General features: G+C 47.2%; 1 protein-coding gene across 2 annotated transcripts in view; it reads left to right on the top strand.

Annotated features, from left to right (window-relative positions):
- The first annotated feature begins 8,710 nt into the window (after positions 1–8,710).
- Positions 8,711–24,725, top strand: part of LOC139536549 (protein FAM222A-like) — a 34,688-nt gene continuing 18,673 nt past the window's right edge. Inside the window, exon 1 of one of the 2 annotated variants that reach the window (XM_071337160.1) lies at positions 8,711–9,007. The gene's annotated coding sequence lies outside the window, so the exon portion shown is untranslated. Of the gene's footprint in view, positions 9,012–24,725 lie in introns of both variants that reach the window. The other variant, XM_071337167.1, reaches the window with a different exon arrangement.

Genomic DNA, 24,725 nt, shown 5'->3' with positions numbered 1-24,725 from the left:
GAGAACATTTCTCCATGTATTTTATATCATATAAGACAAGGGGTTGGCATGGTAACCTCATTTACCATTCAAAGCCCTTATTCATATTGAAGAATGGCACTCAGGGGTATTGTCAAGACATAATTCAATATTCTTCATAAAAGCTGCTGTACATTCAAATGGTTATTATATGACACTATGCATGGTGAGTGTCCAATTTTGTTTTAAAGAATACAGATGTCTAATTTACTTTAGAGCACAATTAAAGTTCAGATTTTAAGTTTGTATTTTTTATTCATAGGCTAATACGTTTATTGGTTCACACTGTTAGAAATATTCACTGAGGTGAACAGTAGGACTCTGTGTGCTACAAAGTGAACTGTGATGTTGAATACATGGATAAAATGACAGGGCTGTTTTAAGGCTAATTGAACAACTGCAAATGAAACGATGCTGTGGTCACGGGGTGTTTCTGCATGTCTGAGTAAATAGGAAATGAGGTCACAGATGCAGGATGGCGGGGTATTTTTTTATTAAATTGATTTAACTAGGCAAGTCAGTTACGAACAAATTCTTATTTACAACGACGGCCTACCCCGGCCAAACCCTAACAACACTGGGCCAATTGTGCGCCGCCCTATGGGACTCCCAATCACGGCCGGTTGTGATACAGCCTGGAATCGAACCAGGGCCTGTAGTGACGCCTCTAGCACTGAGATGCAGTGCCTTAGACCGCTGTAGGGGGTAGAAAGCTTAAGGGCAGAGATGGGTGATGCTGTTTTACCCTGCAAGCCAGTGGAAGTGGCCATCCCCTCAGAGCAGAGCACACTATCAGCTGCACCCGCAGGAGCATTAGCCTGGACACACACACACACATTGCCATACAGTACCAGTCAAAAGTTTGGACACACCTACTCATTCAAGGGTTTTTTACATTGTAGAATAGTGAAGACATCAAAACTATGAAATAACACACATGGAATCATGTAGTAACCAAAGAAAGTGTTAAACAAATCAAAATATATTTTAGATTTTAGATTCTTCAAAGTAGCCACCCTTTGCCTTGATGACAGTTTTGCACAGTCTTGTTATTCGCTCAACCTTCCACCTCCATGCCCCAAAAAAATTCCTCAATCTGGTTCAGGAAAGGAATGTATGGGGGCAAGTATAAGGTCACGAATTGGGGATCGGCCAAAAACCATGCCTGAACCACCTCTGCATGGTGGAACCTGACATTGTCCCACACAATGACATAGGTAACCACTTCACCTTGACATGCCTGCTCAACACAATGAGATGTGCAGAGTTGTAGGATCCAAGTAATTTCATACGTCCTACCACACCATCTTCAGAAATAGCTGCGCACATGGAGATGTTTCCCCCACGTTGTTTGTCTGCCTCCCTCTCTGATGTCCACCTCTTTGATGGGGCCCATGCCCACCTCTGACCTCTTTGATGGGGCCCATGCCCACCTCTGACCTCTTTGATGGGGCCCATGCCCACCTCTGACCTCTTTGATGGGGCCCATGCCCACCTCTGACCTCTTTGATGGGGCCAATGCCCACCTCTGAGATGGGGCCCATGCCCACCTCTGACCTCTTTGATGGGGCCCATGCCCACCTCTGACCTCTTTGATGGGGCCCATGCCCACCTCTGACCTCTTTGATGGGGCCCATGCCCACCTCTGACCTCTTTGATGGGGCCCATGCCCACCTCTGACCTCTTTGATGGGGCCCATGCCCACCTCTGACCTCTTTGATGGGGCCCATGCCCACCTCTGACCTCTTTGATGGGGCCCATGCCCACCTCTGACCTCTTTGATGGGGCCCATGCCCACCTCTCTGACAGGCCCCTTGTCCACTAACTCTGATTTCTTTCTCTCTTATCCTGCTGGGGAGATTGAAAGAAATTGTAAGTGTTCACACACACACTTTTATATGGTGACCAGTTGTGGTTACCACTCACTATGTGAAATCAATTAGCAATAACGAGTAGTCATTATGTATGGTTATCATGTATCATACATGTCATTTAGATGTTTATACTTTACAAACACATTTTATTTCTGTAGTTCTCAAAATCCATTTATAGTAGACAAACCAGTTTGAAATCTATAGGTTTACCAAACGGTTATGTGATTAACCATTAAGTTCGATTAAGTGATGGTCAAATGTATTTAAACAAATGAGAAGAGAATCAGCATTGCAATGTGAAAGGCAATTACTTTATATGAAAGGTATTTCTAGATGAAACACTGATTAGGTTTGGTGAAAAAGTTACTTTGTGATGTTATGTGTTGTACTTAGTCAATTGAAAATGTGATTAAAGTTTTGAAAAAGCAGCCTATTTGATTATCTGTTTTGAGCTTTGTACTAAGAGTTGTGAAATTTTACCACATACTTGTGAAAATAGTACCAAAGCGATAAAAAATTTAAAAAACGATAAAGAAAGCCAAGGGCATCCATGCAAAGCCTGCAAATGCATTTCTGGAAAAACAGTACTGTTTGCAATATATGCTGTATAGCCCTATATAGCGTGCAGAATCTAAAATGTTGTAACGGCTGTCCTCCGAAGAGGAGGAGCAGGGATTGAACCAAGGTGCAGCGGGTTGTGAATACATAATGAATTTAATGACAAGACGAAAAACGAACACGAACTACACTTGAAATGATACAAAATAACAAACGACGTAGACTGACCTAAACATGAGAACTTACATAGACACGAAGAACGCACGAACAGGAACAGACTACATACACACCGAAACAGTCCCGTGTGGTACGAAATAACATACAGACACGGAAGACAACCACCCACAACGAACACTGTGAAACAACCTACCTAAATATGACTCTCAATTAGAGGAACGCCAAACACCTGCCTCTAATTGAGAGCCATACCAGGCAACCCTTAAACCAACATAGAAACAGACAACATAGAATGCCCACCCAAACTCACGTCCTGACCAACTAACACATACAACAAACTAACAGAAATAGGTCAGGAACGTGACATAACCCCCCCCCTTAAGGTGCGAACTCCGGGCGCACCAGCACAAAGTCTAGGGGAGGGTCTGGGTGGGCATCTGACCACGGTGGTGGCTCAGGCTCCGGACGCTGTCCCCACACCACCATAGTCACTCCCCGCTTCTGTATCCCCCTCCCAATGACCACCCTCCAACTAAACCCACCTAAATGAAGGGGCAGCATCGGGATAAGGGGCAGCAGCTCCGGGCTGAGGGACTCTGGCAGGTCCTGGCTGAGGGACTCTGGCAGGTCCTGGCTGAGGGACTCTGGCAGGTCCTGGCTGAGGGACTCTGGCAGGTCCTGGCTGAGGGACTCTGGCAGGTCCTGGCTGAGGGACTCTGGCAGGTCCTGGCTGGACGGCTCTGAAGGCTGGTCCTGGCTGGACGGCTCTGAAGGCTGGTCCTGGCTGGACGGCTCTGAAGGCTGGTCCTGGCTGGACGGCTCTGAAGGCTGGTCCTGGCTGGACGGCTCTGAAGGCTGGTCCGATCTGGCGGACGGCTCTGAAGGCTGGTCCGATCTGGCGGACGGCTCTGAAGGCTGGTCCGATCTGGCGGAAGGCTCTGAAGGCTGGTCCGATCTGGCGGAAGGCTCTGAAGGCTGGTCCGATCTGGCGGAAGGCTCTGAAGGCTGGTCCGATCTGGCGGAAGGCTCTGAAGGCTGGTCCGATCTGGCGGAAGGCTCTGAAGGCTGGTCCGATCTGGCGGAAGGCTCTGAAGGCTGGTCCGATCTGGCGGAAGGCTCTGAAGGCTGGTCCGATCTGGCGGAAGGCTCTGAAGGCTGGTCCGATCTGGCGGAAGGCTCTGAAGGCTGGTCCGATCTGGCGGAAGGCTCTGAAGGCTGGTCCGATCTGGCGGAAGGCTCTGAAGGCTGGTCCGATCTGGCGGAAGGCTCTGAAGGCTGGTCCGATCTGGCGGAAGGCTCTGAAGGCTGGTCCGATCTGGCGGAAGGCTCTGAAGGCTGGTCCGATCTGGCGGAAGGCTCTGAAGGCTGGTCCGATCTGGCGGAAGGCTCTGAAGGCTGGTCCGATCTGGCGGAAGGCTCTGAAGGCTGGTCCGATCTGGCGGAAGGCTCTGAAGGCTGGTCCGATCTGGCGGAAGGCTCTGAAGGCTGGTCCGATCTGGCGGAAGGCTCTGAAGGCTGGTCCGATCTGGCGGAAGGCTCTGAAGGCTGGTCCGATCTGGCGGAAGGCTCTGAAGGCTGGTCCGATCTGGCGGAAGGCTCTGAAGGCTGGTCCGATCTGGCGGAAGGCTCTGAAGGCTGGTCCGATCTGGCGGAAGGCTCTGAAGGCTGGTCCGATCTGGCGGAAGGCTCTGAAGGCTGGTCCGATCTGGCGGAAGGCTCTGAAGGCTGGTCCGATCTGGCGGAAGGCTCTGAAGGCTGGTCCGATCTGGCGGAAGGCTCTGAAGGCTGGTCCGATCTGGCGGAAGGCTCTGAAGGCTGGTCCGATCTGGCGGAAGGCTCTGAAGGCTGGTCCGATCTGGCGGAAGGCTCTGAAGGCTGGTCCGATCTGGCGGAAGGCTCTGAAGGCTGGTCCGATCTGGCGGAAGGCTCTGAAGGCTGGTCCGATCTGGCGGAAGGCTCTGAAGGCTGGTCCGATCTGGCGGAAGGCTCTGAAGGCTGGTCCGATCTGGCGGAAGGCTCTGAAGGCTGGTCCGATCTGGCGGAAGGCTCTGAAGGCTGGTCCGATCTGGCGGAAGGCTCTGAAGGCTGGTCCGATCTGGCGGAAGGCTCTGAAGGCTGGTCCGATCTGGCGGAAGGCTCTGAAGGCTGGTCCGATCTGGCGGAAGGCTCTGAAGGCTGGTCCGATCTGGCGGAAGGCTCTGAAGGCTGGTCCGATCTGGCGGAAGGCTCTGAAGGCTGGTCCGATCTGGCGGAAGGCTCTGAAGGCTGGTCCGATCTGGCGGAAGGCTCTGAAGGCTGGTCCGATCTGGCGGAAGGCTCTGAAGGCTGGTCCGATCTGGCGGAAGGCTCTGAAGGCTGGTCCGATCTGGCGGAAGGCTCTGAAGGCTGGTCCGATCTGGCGGAAGGCTCTGAAGGCTGGTCCGATCTGGCGGAAGGCTCTGAAGGCTGGTCCGATCTGGCGGAAGGCTCTGAAGGCTGGTCCGATCTGGCGGAAGGCTCTGAAGGCTGGTCCGATCTGGCGGAAGGCTCTGAAGGCTGGTCCGATCTGGCGGAAGGCTCTGAAGGCTGGTCCGATCTGGCGGAAGGCTCTGAAGGCTGGTCCGATCTGGCGGAAGGCTCTGAAGGCTGGTCCGATCTGGCGGAAGGCTCTGAAGGCTGGTCCGATCTGGCGGAAGGCTCTGAAGGCTGGTCCGGTCTGGCGGAAGGCTCTGAAGGCTGGTCCGGTCTGGCGGAAGGCTCTGGCTGATCCGGTCTGGCGGAAGGCTCTGGCTGATCCGGTCTGGCGGAAGGCTCTGGCTGATCCGGTCTGGCGGAAGGCTCTGGCTGATCCGGTCTGGCGGAAGGCTCTAGCGGCTCTTGGCAGAAGGGCAGCTTTGCAGGCTCATGGCAGACGGGCAGCTTTGCAGGCTCATGGCAGACGGGCAGCTTTGCAGGCTCATGGCAGACGGGCAGTTCAGGCGCCGCTGGGCAGACGGGCAGTTCAGGCGCCGCTGGGCAGACGGGCAGTTCAGGCGCCGCTGGGCAGACGGGCAGTTCAGGCGCCGCTGGGCAGACGGGCAGTTCAGGCGCCGCTGGGCAGACGGGCAGTTCAGGCGCCGCTGGGCAGACGGGCAGTTCAGGCGCCGCTGGGCAGACGGGCAGTTCAGGCGCCGCTGGGCAGACGGGCAGTTCAGGCGCCGCTGGGCAGACGGGCAGTTCAGGCGCCGCTGGGCAGACGGGCAGTTCAGGCGCCGCTGGGCAGACGGGCAGTTCAGGCGCCGCTGGGCAGACGGGCAGTTCAGGCGCCGCTGGGCAGACGGGCAGTTCAGGCGCCGCTGGGCAGACGGGCAGTTCAGGCGCCGCTGGGCAGACGGGCAGTTCAGGCGCCGCTGGGCAGACGGGCAGTTCAGGCGCCGCTGGGCAGACGGGCAGTTCAGGCGCCGCTGGGCAGATGGGCACACCTGTAGGGAGGAGACGGAGAGACAGCCTGGTGCGTGGGGCTGCCACAGGACCCACCAGGCTGGAGAGACCTACAGGAGGCTTGATGTTAAGAGGCACCTGAAGGACCGGGCTGTGGGGGAGTACTGGAGCTCTGGTGCGCAGCCTTGGCACCATTCCCCCAGGCTGGAATACTACACCAGCCCGTACCCTCCAGAGTGCAGGCACAGGTTGAACCGGGCTGTGGATGAGCACTGGAGATCTAGTGCCTACTACGCGCACTTCTCTCTTAGGCTCCACTCCCACATTTGCCCGGTACGAGCGGAGTGTAGGCATAGGACGCACTGCACCCTCCCAGCGCCCCGGAAACACAGCACGCAGAGCCGGCGCAGGATACCCTGGACCGAAACTGCGTACCGGAGACCAGACGCGCTGAGCAGGCACAATACGCCCCGGCTGGATGCCCACACTCACATGACACTTTCGGGGGGCTGCTCTGTAGCGCACCGGGCTATGGGCACGCACTGGCGACACCGTGCGCTTAACCGCATAACACGGTGCCTGACCAGTGACGCGTTGCTTATAATAAGCACGAGGAGTGCGCTCAGGTCTGCTACCTGGCTTAGCCACACTCCTCTCTAGCCCCCCCCCAAAAAAATTCTGGGGTTGCCTCTCGTACCTGTCCCGCTGCCGTGCTGCCTCCTCATATCGCCGCCGCTCAGCTTTCGCTTCCTCCAGCTCAGCTTTGGGGCGGCGATACTCCCCAGCCTGTGCCCAGGGTCCTTCTCCGTTCAACTCGTCCTCCCAAGTCCACAAGTCCTGGTTGCTCTGTTGAGCTCTCCCTTTTCCCCGCTGCTTGGTTCTGGTAATTTGGTGGGTGGTTCTGTAACGGCTGTCCTCCTCATCTTCATCCGAAGAGGAGGAGCAGGGATTGAACCAAGGTGCAGCGGGTTGTGAATACATAATGAATTTAATGACAAGACGAAAAACGAACACGAACTACACTTGAAATGATACAAAATAACAAACGACGTAGACTGACCTAAACATGAGAACTTACATAGACACGAAGAACGCACGAACAGGAACAGACTACATACACACCGAACGCACGAACAGGAACAGACTACATACACACCGAAACAGTCCCGTGTGGTACGAAATAACATACAGACACGGAAGACAACCACCCACAACGAACACTGTGAAACAACCTACCTAAATATGACTCTCAATTAGAGGAACGCCAAACACCTGCCTCTAATTGAGAGCCATACCAGGCAACCCTTAAACCAACATAGAAACAGACAACATAGAATGCCCACCCAAACTCACGTCCTGACCAACTAACACATACAACAAACTAACAGAAATAGGTCAGGAACGTGACAAATGTTCATACTACAGTTACTGTAGAAGCAATTTGGTTAGTGCCAGTGGCATTTCAAAGGGAATCGCCATGATAGTTCCAGTCAATTATAATAGTTATCACACAACCTTGCAGCCTTCCACCCCTCTACCCACATACACAACATAGGCTACCAGACAAAGAATACAGAGCTCAAACTTTTGGCGAGTATGATAAAAGAAATGTATAAAAGATTGAGGCACTTCGGGCTGAACACAATGACCTTGTGAACAATCCAATCCAATCTGTTTATGATTGGCCTATTATATGGTGCATTTTCAGCTGATGCTCACTTCAGTCAAGTTCAAACACATGCACACACACATGCACGCCTGCAAGCATTCACACACACACACACACACACACACACACACACACACACACACACACACACACACACACACACACACACACACACACACACACACACACACACACACACACACACACACACACACACACACACACACACACACACACACACAAGGGGGGGGGGGGGTCATGTCCCTGGCACCATCAGAAAGTAATCATTTTCTAGCAACAAGCCATAACAAGCAGCTATCAAGAGTTACCATGGAGACTGTGTTTTGAATTAAAGTAGTCTCTACTGTAAGGGCATATTGCTGATGAAATTATAATTTATGATGGAAAGGTTGTCAGATTGCACCTGACCTCAATTCCCATTCAGGTGTGGAAACTTGAAGCTAACTGTTTAGATGAAGCTCTTACTGTGCATTAAGGAATCCCATTCAACATATATTACAATACTATGTGCCTACATTAAATTACATATTTTTATCTCAGATTTATGCATTTTTTGTACTTTTACCCCTTTTTTCTCACCAATTTCGTGATATCCAATTTGTAGTTAATCTCAGACTTATTTTAAAGCCATTTTGAAGTGTACTGAGCAAGGCCAGCAGCATTTATTTAGAGGATGTTTCACATTGGTGACCCACTCAACACGGTTCATTTCAGAAACCATGTATGTAGACTGAATTTGTGTTTGATCAAGTACTTATCGAACAACCATGAGTGAATGAACAATTTTTTCATCTCCTTTGTTGTAGACCGACAGGAGCCATGCACTACCCCTTTAAGTTTTTCCGCGAAATAATAACGTGCTCACCTAGACGCTTGCGGCGTCACCGTGGTTACCGCCTTCTGTTTCAAACGATTGGCCGAGCCGTGGGAATATTCAAATATACTCTTAATTGATTGGTCGGATGCCCGTTTTGTTCAGTCGTGAGAATTCATCTCATGCATTTCGACATATTTCAGTTCAGTCGGCTGTGGGGAGAAGAATACATGAGAGGAAAATTAGAATGAATACACCTACAAACGATTTAATTTTCAATATCAAGACATTTGCCATTTCGAATAATACTTTTTAAAAGTGGTTCTCTTCATGGATATTTTCATACCGATAATTCTCAGTCTCATCGGACTTCAGCGACGTCTCTTTGGCAAAGGAAATACGCCTTCTGAGCAGGGGAGCGAGCATCGAGCCGGGGCGAGCCAAATATAAACAAGCCTTATGATAACACTGAACGCTGTATGTAAGAAATTGTTTTTATGTACTATTCTGGTCGTCAATACATTGCTTTGCCTCATTTGCCATCATTAATAGGCTATCTCGCCATGCTATACAATCCGTTTAGTAGGCCAAATGCATTGTTTGCGGTCATCAGCAGGTGCATTAATTTTAGTAGCCTAGGCTATGGTAGAGATTTGTAGATTTACGTAAATGCCGCCAAGTGGCTCTGAATTATGGGAATGGAGGGCAATCGGTCTCCTTTTATGAAACGTGGTACATTCATATAGCCTAGAGTGTTCCAGTTGAATCAAATAAGGATGGATTAATGTAATACTTTCATCAATGCCTTGTGCGCAATGAGACCAGTAGACCACACTAATATAGGTTTGGACCTAGTTCGAAAGACTGTGGGACATATGTGCGCTATAATACTAGAATATACAATCTATTGGATTGGGACTCAGGACCGAAACATTTTAAAGCATATTCAGTTATTTAAAAAAATATATATATGTTGAGTATTAGGCTAACTGTTTTCAATTCCCTCTTTGCGCGCACTTGGAACTAGTCAAAACACTGCGTGGAAGCTCCAAAAGGGTATATTATGGCATGAAGTTCCATTCAGAAGTACCCCTCTGTCTGTCTGAGGCGAGCAGAATGGTTTTGTGGCGGATGTACAGCCTGCAATAAAGGAGGACTTATGTGTCAGAATCCCAGTGGTTACAGGAAATGCTTTGAAGTATGTTATTGGCCCTTCAAAGCTGACTCCAAAGGCTTAGTTTCCACGTCTATTGTCAAAGCCGGAGGAGGGATCATTGCACCTAGAGGCAGAGTTTGGAGGTTGCACCTAGAGGCAGAGTTTGCCCATGTATATTATGCGCCTTGCTATCTGGAATCCTTGGGACGTCCCTAACCCCCAACAATTTTTAATGTCAACTTCAGTGCAGGAGTAGGAACGTCCCAAGGATACCGGATAGCATGGACTGAAATTCTACCCTGCACGCTTTCCTGGCTGTGTCAGATCATTTATTGGCTAGAGAGATGGGAAGTCACAGCTTCTTCCCATCTGTGGTTTAAGCATGGCCTATAAAAGAGGCCTATAAAACATCATGGAAATAACAACTTACTATCTAACTTTTATATCCATGACAAAACTTAATGAATATTTTATTGAAGTCGCTGTGTTCTCAGTGTAGTCTTCTGCTTGCTCTTTGTGGTTTTGTGCTGGGTTTCTGTATAAGCAATTTGTGACATCTACTGATGTAAACAGGGTTTGTAAATACATTTTTGATTTGATAGTCTTTTGAAGCCCATCAGGCCATATACATGATGATAGTCCTGAGGACTCATTCCATTCAACTCCATGCCTCAGTAACTGAAAGGCCTCTGTCTGGATGAATATTATAACATGAAGCATCTGACACAACATCAGGGAGGACCTGCTCTCACTCCTGCACACTCACATAATTTGGCATCATAATGGGATTGCCTCGGAATATATTAAAATCCTGAAATAAACATTATGGCCTTTGAGAGAATGTAATTAAACTAAATGAAAAATTCTCTGACTAACCCTCCCCCACATGCCCACTACGAAAATTGCTTTATTCATACATCTTCAGTTGACATTCAATCCGTTTGACTGGGCTCTACTTGAATAATTCTGTAAAATCTGCATTTTGAATAGCAGTGGCTAAATACAGTACATGACCAAAAGTATGTGGACACCTGCTCGTTGAACATCTCATTCCAAAATCATGTGCATTAATATGGAGTTAATATCCCTCCCTTTGCTGCTATAACAGCCTCCATTCTTCTGGGAAGGCTTTCCACTAGATGTTGGAACATTGCTGCTGGGACTTGCTTCTGTTCAGCCACGAGCATTAGTGATTAGGCCTGGTTCGCAGTCGGTGTTCCAATTCATCCCAAAGGTGTTCGATGGAGTTGAGGTCAGAGCACTGTGCAGGCCGATCTTGACAAACATTATAAAAAATTAAAATAAATTGCAACTTTATTTAACTAGGCAAGTCGGTTAAGAATAAATTCTTATTTACAATGACGGCCAAACCCAGACGACGCTGGTCCAATTGTGCGCTGGCCTATGGGACTCCCAATCACGCCCAGATGTGATACAGCCTGGATTTGAACCAGGGACTGTAGTGACGCCTCTTGCACTAAGATGCAGTGCCTTAAACCGCTGTATGGACTTCGCTTTGTGCACAGAGGTATTGTCATGCTGAAACAGGAAAGGGCCTTCCCCAAACTGTTGCCACAAAGTTGTAAGCACAGAAACGTCTAGAATAGTGTTTCCCAACCCTGGCCCTCGAGTACCCCCAACAGTACACATTTTTATTGTAACCATGGACAACCACACCTGAGTCAACTTGGGAACCTGAGTGGCGCAGTGGCTAAGGCATTGCATCTCAGTGCTAGAGGCGTCACTGCAGACAGTGGTTCGATCCTGGACTGTATCACAACCGGCCGTGATCGGGAGTCCCATAGGGCGGCGCACAATTGGCCCAGTGTCCAGGTTAGGGAGGGTTTGGCCAGGGTAGGCCATCATTGTAAAATAAGAATTTGTTCTTAACTGACTTGCCTGGTTAAATAAAATAATCATCAAGCCCTCAATGAGTTGATTGAGGTGTTTGTCAAGTGCTGAAACTGTGTACTGTTGGGGGTAGTCGAGGACCAGGGTTGGGAAACACTGGTCTATATGCTGTAGTGTTAAGATTTCCCTTCACTGGAGCTAAGGGGCATAGCCTGAACCATGAAAAACAGCCCCAGACCATTATTCCTCCTCCACCAAACTTTACAGTTGGCACTATTACATTTACATTTAAGTCATTTAGCAGACGCTCTTATCCAGAGCGACTTACAAATTGGTGCATTCACCTTATGATATCCAGTGGAACAACCACTTTACAATAGTGCATCTAACTCTTTTAAGGGGGGGGGGGTTAGAAGGATTACTTTATCCTATCCTAGGTATTCCTTAAAGAGGTGGGGTTTCAGGTGTCTCCGAAAGGTGGTGATTGACTCCGCTGACCTGGCGTCGTGAGGGAGTTTGTTCCACCATTGGGGTGCCAGAGCAGCGAACAGTTTTGACTGGGCTGAGCGGGAACTGTACTTCCTCAGAGGTAGGGAGGCGAGCAGGCCAGAGGTGGATGAACGCAGTGCCCTTGTTTGGATGTAGGGCCTGATCAGAGCCTGAAGGTACGGAGGTGCCGTTCCCCTCACAGCTCCGTAGGCAAGCACCATGGTCTTGTAACGGATGCGAGCTTCAACTGGAAGCCAGTGGAGAGAGCGGAGGAGCGGGGTAACGTGAGAGAACTTGGGAAAGTTGAACACCAGACGGGCTGCGGCGTTCTGGATGAGTTGTAGGGGTTTAATGGCACAGGCAGGGAGCCCAGCCAACAGCGAGTTGCAGTAATCCAGACGGGAGATGACAAGTGCCTGGATTAGGACCTGCGCCGCTTCCTGCGTGAGGCAGGGTCGTACTCTGCGAATGTTGTAGAGCATGAACCTACAGGAACGGGTCACCGCCTTGATGTTAGTTGAGAACGACAGGGTGTTGTCCAGGATCACGCCAAGGTTCTTAGCACTCTGGGAGGAGGACACAATGGAGTTGTCAACCGTGATGGCGAGATCATGGAACGGGCAGTCCTTCCCCGGGAGGAAGAGCAGCTCCGTCTTGCCGAGGTTCAGCTTGAGGTGGTGATCCGTCATCCACACTGATATGTCTGCCAGACATGCAGAGATGCGATTCACCACCTGGTTATCAGAGGGGGGAAAGGAGAAGATTAATTGTGTGTCGTCTGCATAGCAATGATAGGAGAGACCATGTGAGGATATGACAGAGCCAAGTGACTTGGTGTATAGCGAGAATAGGAGAGGGCCTAGAACAGAGCCCTGGGGGACACCAGTGGTGAGAGCACGTGGTGCGGAGACAGATTCTCGCCACGCCACCTGGTAGGAGCGACCTGTCAGGTAGGACGCAATCCAAGCGTGGGCCGCGCCGGAGATGCCCAGCTCGGAGAGGGTGGAGAGGAGGATCTGATGGTTCACAGTATCAAAGGCAGCCGATAGGTCTAGAAGGATGAGAGCAGAGGAGAGAGAGTTAGCTTTAGCAGTGCGGAGCGCCTCCGTGACACAGAGAAGAGCAGTCTCAGTTGAATGACTAGTCTTGAAACCTGACTGATTTGGATCAAGAAGGTCATTCTGAGAGAGATAGCAGGAGAGCTGGCCAAGGACGGCACGTTCAAGAGTTTTGGAGAGAAAAGAAAGAAGGGATACTGGTCTGTAGTTGTTGACATCGGAGGGATCGAGTGTAGGTTTTTTCAGAAGGGGTGCAACTCTCGCTCTCTTGAAGACGGAAGGGACGTAGCCACTATGCATTGTTCTGTGAGCTTGTGTGGCCTACCACTTTGTGGCTGAGCCTTTGTTGCTCCTAGAAGTTTCCACTTCCAAATAACAGCACTTATAGTTGACCGGGGCAGCTCTAGCAGGGCAGGAATTTGACAAACTGACTTGTTGGAGAGGTGGCATCCTTTGACGGTTCCACATTGGAAGTCACTGAGCTCTTCAGTAAAACCATTCTACTGCCAATGTTTGTCTATGGAGATTGCATGGCTGTGTGCTCAGTGTTATACACCTGTCAGAAACGGGTGTGGCTGAAATAGCCAAATCCACAAATTTGAAGGGGTGTCCACATACTTTTGTGTATATATTGTGCTTCTTAATTTCAGCTGTCACTCAGTGTGTAATGCTCCATGTTTTTAATATATGACGGAGCTTAAAGTCAATCCAAATAGTCCGAAATTGTTTTGGCTTTGCCTGTAATGTCTGTGTTGGTTTTGACAGACAAAATCATTCATTTTGGGGAACATTTGGGTTGGAGGATGGAAAATATGCTTAGATGTGTTTATTATACTGGAATGATATAACCCAGGCCTAGTGGGAATGCCAGACATTGACTGAGTAGCCTTGTAGCCAAACTGATATATCGACATACTCTGCTCTAATTGACATTCTAGATATTGGCTTGGCTTGTGCTTTGTCTTCACCCGAGAAACGGTTCACTAAGCTTTTTATGGCTTGGCCAGTCTGTAGTTAGTGTATCAGAGGCTAACAGATCGGGTCGAATTACAAACAGTCATCCCCCTGGGGTTTTACACAGATCTTCTCACACCCCATCAGCACATCCATCCAGACTCTTGATCCATGATGAGAGGGGATTTGTCATCTTCTGGCCTGTTCCCCCTCTGCTCTCCATGCAGGTCTCCATCAGGGAACCCCTCATAATCAGAACACAACTACAGTGAGAGAAAAGTAGCATACAAGGAGTTTTACTATGACTTTGGCAGTGCATGGCTGGATGAACCAGGTCCCATGCCCTGGAAAGGAACATTTTAAAGGCCCGCCTCTTGGCGTCTAATAATATATATATATTTTTTAAATCCATGAGGCAGAAAGAGAACTTTGCAGTTTTAAGCTTAAATTATAGTGCATTTATGTTAAAAACAAAGAATTGGTGCAGTACTGTGGATATCAATATCCCGTGTGAGCCTCCCAGAACTATTTAATTAAATAAATTAATACAATTACATACTCAACTTATTCCATGGCTCCCTTGGCCAAAATGTGATTTAATATTTTGTTGTTAGTAAGCTTTAGAACATTTTTATAAAAAAAGATATACTGAACAACAATATAAATGTAACAATTTCAAAGATTTTACTGAGTTACAGTTCATATAAGGAAATCATTCAATTTAAATTAATTCATTAGGCCGTAATCTATGGATTTCACATGACTGGGAATACAGATATGCATCTGTTGGTCACATATACCTTAAAAAGATCAGAAAACCAGTCAGTATCTGGTGTGAACACCATTTCCCCCATGCAGCACGACACATCTCCTTCGCATAGAGTTGATCAGGCTGTTGATTGTGGCCTGTGGAATGTTGTCCTGCTCCTCTTCATTGCCTGTGCAAAGTTACTGGATATTGGCGGGAACTGGAACACGCTGTCGGTCCAGAGCATCCCAAACATGCTCAATGGGTATGCAAGCCATGGAAGAACTGGGACATTTTCAGCTTCCAGGAATTTTGTACAGATCCTTGTGACATGGGTCCATGCATTATCATGCTCAAACATGAGATGATGGCGTTGGATGAATGGCACGACAATGGGCCTCCAGTAGCTCGTCATCGATATATTGCAATTGTATTCATTGTCTGTAGCTTATGCCTGGCCATACCATAACTCCACCGCCACCGTGGGGCACTCTGTTCAAAATGTTAACGTCAGCAAACCACTCACCACGCAAGACGCCATACACGTGGCCTGCGGTTGTGAGGCCAGTTGGACATAATGGAATATTTTCTGAAACGACATTGGAGGTGGCTTATGGTAGCGAAATTAACATGACATTTTCTGGCAACAGCTCCGGTGGACATGACTGCAGTCAGCATGCTAATTGCACGCTCCCTCAACTTGAGACCTCTGTGGCATTGTGTTGTGACACAACTGCATGTTTTAGTGGCCTTTTTATAGGGGTTTTCCTAATGTTTGGTGTCTGTTGAGCTCTACTAGGTTTCAAGCCAATGAAGTGTTTGTAGATTTAGCCTGGAGTATCTTATCTAGCTACTATTATTTCACCAGGAGATTTGGAAATTATTTTGGATTGTGAAGGTGATATTCACACCCCAAATGTTTCCATCGCTGCTGAAGTTTGGAACAACCAAAACTCTTCCTAGAGCTGGCCACCCGGACAAACTGAGCAATCAGGGGAGAAGGGCCTTGGTCAGGGAGGTGACCAAGAACCCAATGGTCACTCTGACAGCACTCCAGAGTTCCTCTGTGGAGATGGGAGAATCTTCCAGAAGGACAACCATCTCTGCAGCACTCCACCAATCAGGTCTTTATGGTAGAGTGGCCAGACAGAAGTCACTCTTCAGTAAAAGGCATATGACAGCCCGCTTGGAGTTTGCCAAAAGACACAAAAAGACTGACCATGAGAAACAAGATTCTCTGGTCTGATGAACCAAGATTCAACCCTTTGGTCTGTATGCCAAGCATTCTGTCTGGGAGGAAACTTGGCACCATCTCTATGGTGAAGCATGGTGGTGGCAGCATCATGCTGTGGGGGTGGTTTTCAGCGACTGGGAGACTAGTCAGGATCAAGGGAAAGATGAATGGAGCAAAGTACAGAGAGATCCTTGATGAAAACCTGCTCCAGAGCACACAGGACCTCCTACTGGGGTGAAGGTTCACCTTCCAACAGGACAATGACCCTAAGCACACAGCCAAGACAATGCAGCAGTGGCTTCGGGACAAGTCTCTGAATGTCCTTGAGTGGCCCAGTCAGAGCCCGGACTTGAACCTGATCAAACATCTCTGGAGAGACCTGAAAATTGCTGTGCAGCAATGCTCCCCATCCAACCTGACAGAGCTTGAGAGGATCCTCAGAGAAGAATGGGAGAAACTCCCCAAACACAGGTGTGCCAAGCTTGTAGAGTCATACCCAAGAAGACTCTTGGCTGTAATCACCGCCAAAGGTGCTTCAACAAAGTACTGAGTAAAGGATCTGAATACTTTTGTAAATGTGATATTTCTGTTTATTTTTTATAAATTAGCGATTTCGACAAACCTTTTTGCTTTGTCATTATGGTGTGTAGATAGATAGTGTGGGGGGGGGGGCAATTTAATCAATTTTAGAATAAGGCTGTAACTTAACAAAATGTGGAAAAAGTCAAGGGGTCTAAATACTTTCTGAAGGCACTGTATATATCTATATATATCCCGTTGTTACTCTGCAGGAGGCTATATTGCCTACCGTGTTCTGCAGGCCCACTCACTCATGTGCCGGTGAAATGTAAGATAAAAATTATATGTTCAACTAGTCTTTCCCTTTAATGCAGTCGTTTTTGCTTCCTATTCAATACACAGCTAAGCTATTAGGCCTAGTCATGGTGCTAAACAAAAGTATAACTATTATTACCAGGATAGTTTGTTTTAGCTTAATGGGAATTTTATTTTTACTGAACAATCTGTACTGGAATTCAGCCCTGTTTCCTCTTTTTGTGAGACAGAGTCAATGGAGGTGGTAAAGTGACCTCGGAGAGTGCCTGGACGGCTGCTCCGCTTACAGGGATATTGTAAATGGCTTGGTTGCTAAGCAATTTCTCCCGTGCATCCATATTAATCACCTTTTATCTCCTAAGGATATAGTGTTTAAATATGGGCAAGCTGCCATCTTTTTATATCTGCTTAATTGGACTTCTTTATTTTTATATGGTGACTGGGCAGAGAGACTGGGTATTTAGATTAGGGCCGGGACGATAGCAGTATCGCAATGTTTTATCAATGGCAAAAATAATAACACAAAGCATATCTAACTCTTTGGTCCTTTTAATAACCGTCTGCATGTAAAATATTGTGTGCTGTTGCTTGGAAAATACATGTGAATCGGGATGACACATTTTCGTTCCTAACATTAGTGCTGTTTTCTTAAAGAAGTTTAATCCGCTTCCATTTTTGTTTCTTTGCCAATGATACTAACGAGTATCGTGATACTGTTATTGTCCTGGCCCTAGCTTAGAGGATCTAGCCATTGGGGAGGGGGAATTATGGGGGTCGTTGCTCTGTTTGCAATTTCAAACAGCCTGTTATTTTGTGTACAATAAGGTGCAGAATACACATGCTGCCTGATTGCACTCGGAGTAATGTTATCTGCCCTTTACCGGGAAGGCAGCAGGCAGAGGTCATTTTGGATTAGTCCAGGGACCAAAGTCCTGTTTCTCCCAGAACAGTTTGGTTTTTCCATGCCGCTCTGTGAGGACTGGAGCGTATCATTAAGCATGGAAAAGGAGTTCTCTCCCGTATGAGTACCCTGCGGGGGGCATTTTGCCAGTCTTTTCTCATGACTTCTCTGTTTTATTAACATATTTTTAATGACTTGAAGGATTCGGTGACCCTTAACCGCATAATGAACAGCCTTGCCTACTCTGACGGGAAAGGAGGGGAGGGCTTGGTGGGTGGGTAGGGAGGAGTTTGGCAGTGAAAGACACTGTAGCCAAAGCTATACTGTAGGAACATTTTTCCTTTGTGGACAAAATCTTACCAGGCAGGCATAACAGCCACTTTGTCTCTGGAGGGTATGCAAGCAAAACAAACAGTTACAATTATGATTGAAAAGGGATTATTAAACCCTAAGGAGATACAAAGGCTTGTTTAAAGGATTTGTTTTTGACCAGATTGAAAGCATAAACTCCAACGTACTTGTAGAGCACCGTAACAAATGATTGGTTGAGATGGGTCTAACTCTTTACTTTTGACAAGTCTGCCCTTTCTGTCGTATAGTCTGGTTCTGTAGATTCTTCACCCACCATGTTAATCTATAAAGTGAGACAGAAGAACATCTGTCACTGTGTTTTGACAAGAAACAGATGGGCCTTTTGATTATTGCCTGCGTTGATCTGTCTGGGTTTCCACTCCCAGCAGGTGAGACTGGCAGTCAGTGGGCGGATCATAGACGCAAAGCATCTGTAGATCAAATCAGATAGTTGTTGCTCTTAGTGTGTGTGTTCACCCTAGCTAGATTTTCTTTTAGGCTATAGTGACTGGGGATTTACTTTGTTTGTCAAAGCTTCTTCTGTCAGAAAGCTTGAGCACCCGCTGCATAATATGAATGTATTTGTAAGGCATGGACCGTTTCTCAAGTTGATTCATATTGTAAACCCATCTGTTGCGGCTCTAGTTGTTGGGCTATGGTCTGATAGCCTAAGGGTTTTTTATTCTTCTATTAGATCCAGGCATCTAAGTTTGCAGTCCTCTCTCTGTCTTCCCATTCTTCAGCCCATCCAGACCCATTAAAACCTATCAGAAATTGTCCAGGGTGAAAGAGCAGGCTTTATGGGAAGCACAAATCCTCAGCTTTAATACAGAGGAACTGTATTTTGTACCTAGAGGTAAATTAACAGCAACACATCTAAGATATTAATGGTAAGAGGAAAATATAAAATAAGTAGATGTAAATGGAAATCCGTTTTGTTTCCCAACAATGTCAACACGAAGGATATGGGTGGAGGAAAGAGAAACCCAGAAACTTAAAACCATCCAATTCAAACCCAGCATAGGCGGTAGTCCATCCAATTCAAACCCAGCATAGGCGGTAGTCCATCCAATTCAAACCCAGCATAGGCGGTAGTCCATCCAATTCAAACCCAGCATAGGCGGTAGTCCATCCAATTCAAACCCAGCATAGGCGGTAGTCCATCCAATTCAAACCCAGCATAGGCGGTAGTCCATCCAATTCAAACCCATTATAGGCGGTAGTCCACAATGAATAATTATTATTATTTTAAAAAATATTATGATGACATAAGAGCAGAGCACACAGCGGGCGTATTGTCATAAAGAGTATTGTTGGCTAAATGATCTTCTCTGAGGCAGCCAATACAAAGCTTCAGTGATGTGGGATGGAAAGCCCAGGATGGGGCATTTTAATAGGTCTGTATGACAACGCAGAGATTTGTCTGTGCACTGTACCTCACTAACTGCATTAGGCCTATATACTACAAGTCAATGTTTTCCAAAGGTAAGCCAGCATGCCCATGGGTTATCCACAGCCAGTGTGGGATGAGGATGGAGAAGGTGCTGTTTACTGGTTATGCTCCCTCTGCTATTGCCAGGCTCCATGCCCAAAGCAAAAGCTGTGATTTTTACCTTTGCACCTGTGAGCTGCGCAAGGACAGGGTTGAGTGAACCCAAGGCTCTGTACCAGATAACTATTAATGATGCCCTGACAGCACTGGATGTGTTCATGGGCTTTACCATTGGCCTTCATGGACTGTGTGTTCAGGTTACCTACTTCCCCCAAGCTGTCAATGTGTCTATGTCAAGAACAAAATCCCCCCAAACTAGTAGAGAATTGTATTTTTGGTTTTGCATATAGGCCTAGGTGTAAAGAAATGTTTTTAAAAGAATATGAATAGTTCACGGAGTCCAGGCTGCTCATTCTCTCCTGCTCACAAATGTGTTATGGTTCTCTCAAAAAGCATCAGCCAGCAGTCTCTCCAGGGATGTTCCTATATCCACCCATTGTATTTATTTTCCATACATTTCTGAGCAAGTGCATCCATTGTATAGAAATAACAATCTGCCAAACCCTGCTTAACACTGTTGTAATACCTTTTGTACAGGAGCTGATCTCAATGGAAAGGAGGCTCATTGTTGTCTGCTCTCCACAGTGAGCCTGGGTTGTTTGAATGTCCTGCTCTGCTCTACACAGTGAGCCTGGGTTGTTTGAATGTCCTGCTCTGCTCTACACAGTGAGCCTGGGTTGTTTGAATGTCTTGATCTGCTCTACACAGTGAGCCTGGGTTGTTTGAATGTCCTGCTCTGCTCTACACAGTGAGCCAGGGTTGTTTGAATGTCCTGCTCTGCTCTACACAGTGAGCCTGGGTTGTTTGAATCTCCTGATCTGCTCTACACAGTGAGCCTGGGTTGTTTGAATGTCCTGATCTGCTCTACACAGTGAGCCTGGGTTGTTTGAATGTCCTGCAGTTCAAACTCTTGTATTTTTTTTGTGGAAAATAGACAATCTGGGTCTCATATCGTGCTCTGATTCCAATTATGCTAACTTGAAACAGGATGGCTCTTATTGGCTGATCCGGGAGTAATAAATCCCATAAATGTATGAGGTGCATAGATGAACCGTCAGCTTCTGTAGCTGTCTGTCTGTTTCAGACTGACTAGACTGCTTGCCCTGTCTCCTTGGCTCAATCATTCAGACAGGACCCAGCGTTCATTTAGAGGAGCCCTTTGAGATTCTGTATGTGTGTGTGTGTGTGTGTGTGTGTGTGTGTTATGGCAAGATGAGAGATGGCGACCGGTCAGCCATGCCCCAATACCCATAGCCCTGTTCTATGGTGAATGCCTACATTCAAGTCTTCCTACTGTTTGAGCAGTGAATAGTCTAGGTTTGACTGCAAGCTGTCAGTAAGGCATTGAAGGTCATTGATGGAAATTGCTTTAAAAGCGAGACCAAAATAGTAATTTCATACCCATTTTACTCTCCTCCCCATACAGAACCTGTGGTTTTGCATCTCTTTGTGACCGCATCACTGATGTTGAGTCTTATCCAATGTTACTGTTCTGTAGAACTGTAGACACAGGGTGTATTTCAGGCTGTGAAGAGCCTGGGGGGGGGGGGGGCTGGCTGCTCTTTGAAAGGTTAGAGCTCTGTTATTCAGAGTGATGACTCTGTAAGGAGGCCACACACAGTCTATAGACCTAAATAATGTTAAACAAAGTTCAAGTACCCTTAGCCTAATTGTTTTTCTGTAAATCAACCTTACTGTATGAAGTTTGTTCTGTTCCTCCTGTGTCAGTGTTTGCTTTTTGGCCTGCCAGGGATTTGACAGTGGGTAGGGAAGGACATTAGCATACTAATCCAACTAGAGAGTGAAAAGGGTGCTCACACCGCTCAGCCTAAACCTTTTTTCATTATCTAATTATTAACTGCGGATTCTGAGAACTGCAAAGATGAGCTGAGAGGGTTGGGGGGGTGTATGCGAAGCGAGTGTCTTTTTGTCTGTGTGTTTTTGTGTTTATTGAAAGGAAGGGTCTCAGGGCAGTGTTACTCTGCTCCAGTCAAGGCCCTGGAGGCTGCTCAGAGAGGAGCGGAGAGACTGGAAGGTCAGGCAGAGCACAGCCTCATCTATGTGCTGTAAAGCTACTATCTGCCAGAAGGATGGCCTTTCTCACTTTCAGCCTGAACAAAACGATTCAGTAAATGGAAGGCACACTTTCTAGATGAGATAGCAGGTTGATGTCGTATCAATTGCTCTCTCAAGGGTATCCTACTCTTTTTGAAGGATAGACTGCATGTCCCTGGGGTTGCCATTTGGATGCAGTAAGAATTTAAGAGGATCATGTCATACCTCTGTCCATTTAAACTATAACAGCCATCATCATCTAGCTCCGCCATCACTGCCCTTCTCCCTTCCAAATGACCTCGTTATCTTCCCACACACAATCCCATTCCTCAAGAGCCCAGGGAAAAGACAATAGTTTGTACAATTAGACATTTTATTTTCCAATGCCATTCCCTCAGGCCCCCTACAAATTTTGCCCTCAGTCCATCATTGTTGGAGCGGACATTTTGTCTGCCAAAACATCCTTATCAGGGAAACCTTGGGAGACAAAAGATGGAGTGCAGAGCCAGAGGTCCTTATCTCTGTGGCAGACCCTCAGCGGACCGCATCACGCCTGATAACGCCTCTTATCAGAGCCACTGATGTCACCCCAAAGTGGCAAGGATTTACCGTCCTTGCCACTCTCCTTCTCTCATTATCCATCGCCGTGGAGACCTTGTAGACTAGAGCACAAAGCTCGCAATTGGTTGGGAGAAGAAGAGGAGGAGCTGAGTAGATCTAAGTGAGGTTTAAGTCGAGTCAGGAGCTGGGGTACATATTAGCTGGTGTTCATTTGAGGGAAAACTGGTCAGCAGTAGTTTGTTGGAGGCCTTTTGAATTAAGCATTAGGGGCTGAGGAGGTGTGGTATATGGCCAATATACTACGGCTAAGGGCTGTTTTTATGCGCAACACAGTGCCTGGATACAGACCTTTTTAGCTGTGGTATATTGGCCATATGCCACAAACCCCCGAGGTGCCTTATTGCTATTATAAACTGGTTACCAACGTAATTAGAGCAGTAAAAAGAAATGTTTTGTCATACCCGTGGTATACGGTCTAATATACCACGGCTGTCAGCCAATCAGCATTCAGGGCTCAAACCACTCCGTTTATAATAAGTAAGCACTATGGCTTAGCAGGTGGGGAATTGGATACATGACCATGATGTTTCTGCTTTAAATCCCTATTGGGTCACAGCTGTAATAAGGCTGGAGTAGAGATGTGTTGTTGTTATCTTGCTGACAGGTGCTTGACTGGATGATGAACACAAGATATATTGGGTTTAAACGATGCCTTGAATTGTAAAATGTGCTGCATGTGTTTGTAATGAAACATTTACTTTGTCATGCATTAACTTTGTCAGCTAAAGTTAGGAGAACCTTTATCACTGAGCAAGTAAGAGACAGAGAAAATGTCTGACAGGCAATAGAATGAGCCCTTTAGCTCAGATGCTGTCAACAGAACTGGTGCTCCCTGAACTCACTTTGATCTGTGCACTCTGTCCTTTTAGAGGCAGTCTAATGGAGAATGCAAAAGCACTTTTACTCGAAGGGCTCACAACCACTTTATTTTACTTTTCGATTTTGATGGGATGAAAGAAACGTTGTCAGTTATGCATGACCGTTTCCTTTTCTCGCTTCCTTTTTTCCCCTCTAAGTATATTTTTCTGCTTAAATAAAGCAGTGGTCTCTGAATGATAATGCCTTTCTTGATGCATTTTTATCCAGGAGAAAATTTGGGGAGTAGCCTAATGGAAGGTATTCTGATACTCGTCTCTTAGTTTCCGCCGGTAAAGCAGTGACGGCATTTCCCCCGAGATTCCTTTTGGTCCGCTCTGTGCCTTTTCTCCCCTGCCCTCCTTTGACATGCGTGGTAATGAAGGGTTGTTGTGAAATTGGTATTCTTTTCAAAATGAAGTCCGACCATCGAGAGAGGCTTTTAGCTTTTCAGCTGTGTGTGATCACATGAGAGGCTGTGCTGGGTGGTTTTGAAGTGGGGCTGTCAAAGTATGAGAGGAGAGGCAGACCGGGGAGGAGAGGGGTGAGAGGTGGGGTGGATCTCTTCAAGCACCTGACTAGAATGAAAGCCACGTTGTTCCTCCCTTTTGAGCTGGAGGTAATTCTGTTTCTGCAGCCAGTCACTGCGCTCTGTCTCCTGCATCTGACTCACTTAAGCTGGCCTGTGGCCCTTGAGGCAGAACTGAAAACAATAAGCCAAAGAACTGTAGAAGAAAAGTGGAAGAGAGGGAGGATAAAGAAATGAAGCCTCTGAGACAGCTGTGTGCAAGGCATTCACTTCAATTGAAATTTCAGTGGCGCAGTTTATTTTGGCCGGGAATATAAAGTAGTATTTTGATTTGCTGACACAAAGATGATCGTTCCGTACTATCGGATGTTGCAGGTAGGCCTATGCACCTATAGTATCTATAGGGGCTAGAATATAGTACCCCACTTAGGCCTAGTGTTCAGAATGATAACTACGATCAAAGATACTGGGGGAAACACTTCATACACAAACACACCTTTATGTGTGTGTGCCAAAGCCATTTGGGAGAACTAGCTACTTTTGGATTTTCACTCATGATCAATACCACCATCAATTCATAGAGCAATTCTAGAGTCTCTGAGGACCGGGCTATTGACTGGGTACAGGATGCAGCTGGCAGCAACAGCAGACCGTGTAAATGGACTGTGTTATTGCAACAGACAGGGCAATATGGAGAACAGCGAAGAGCCATCCTAGCGTCTAAAGCGGAGTGGGGAAGTTGGTTTGATGTTAAGTGATTTTACATTCTTAGATATGTAGTGTCCGCAGTTCAAAGGGGTTGCTGAGTTTGACTATGGTAATACGGGCCTGAGGTGGGAACAGTTTTTAAAACATTTTTTTATTTAGGCTTTAAAAAGGAAAGTAGAGAGCATGCATGCATTGGAGGGAGAGCACAGGGAAACTCCTGAGGGGGAGACCTCCATCAGCGTGGTAAGAGTTTGCTTACAGGGCTTTGACTTCAGTTTTGGGTTTTGCATTCAGTTCAA

The sequence above is a fragment of the Salvelinus alpinus genome, chromosome 1 (assembly GCF_045679555.1).
Source record: "Salvelinus alpinus chromosome 1, SLU_Salpinus.1, whole genome shotgun sequence".
Classification (NCBI taxonomy): Eukaryota; Metazoa; Chordata; class Actinopteri; order Salmoniformes; family Salmonidae; genus Salvelinus; species Salvelinus alpinus.
This window is presented reverse-complemented; position numbering and strand designations above follow the sequence as displayed.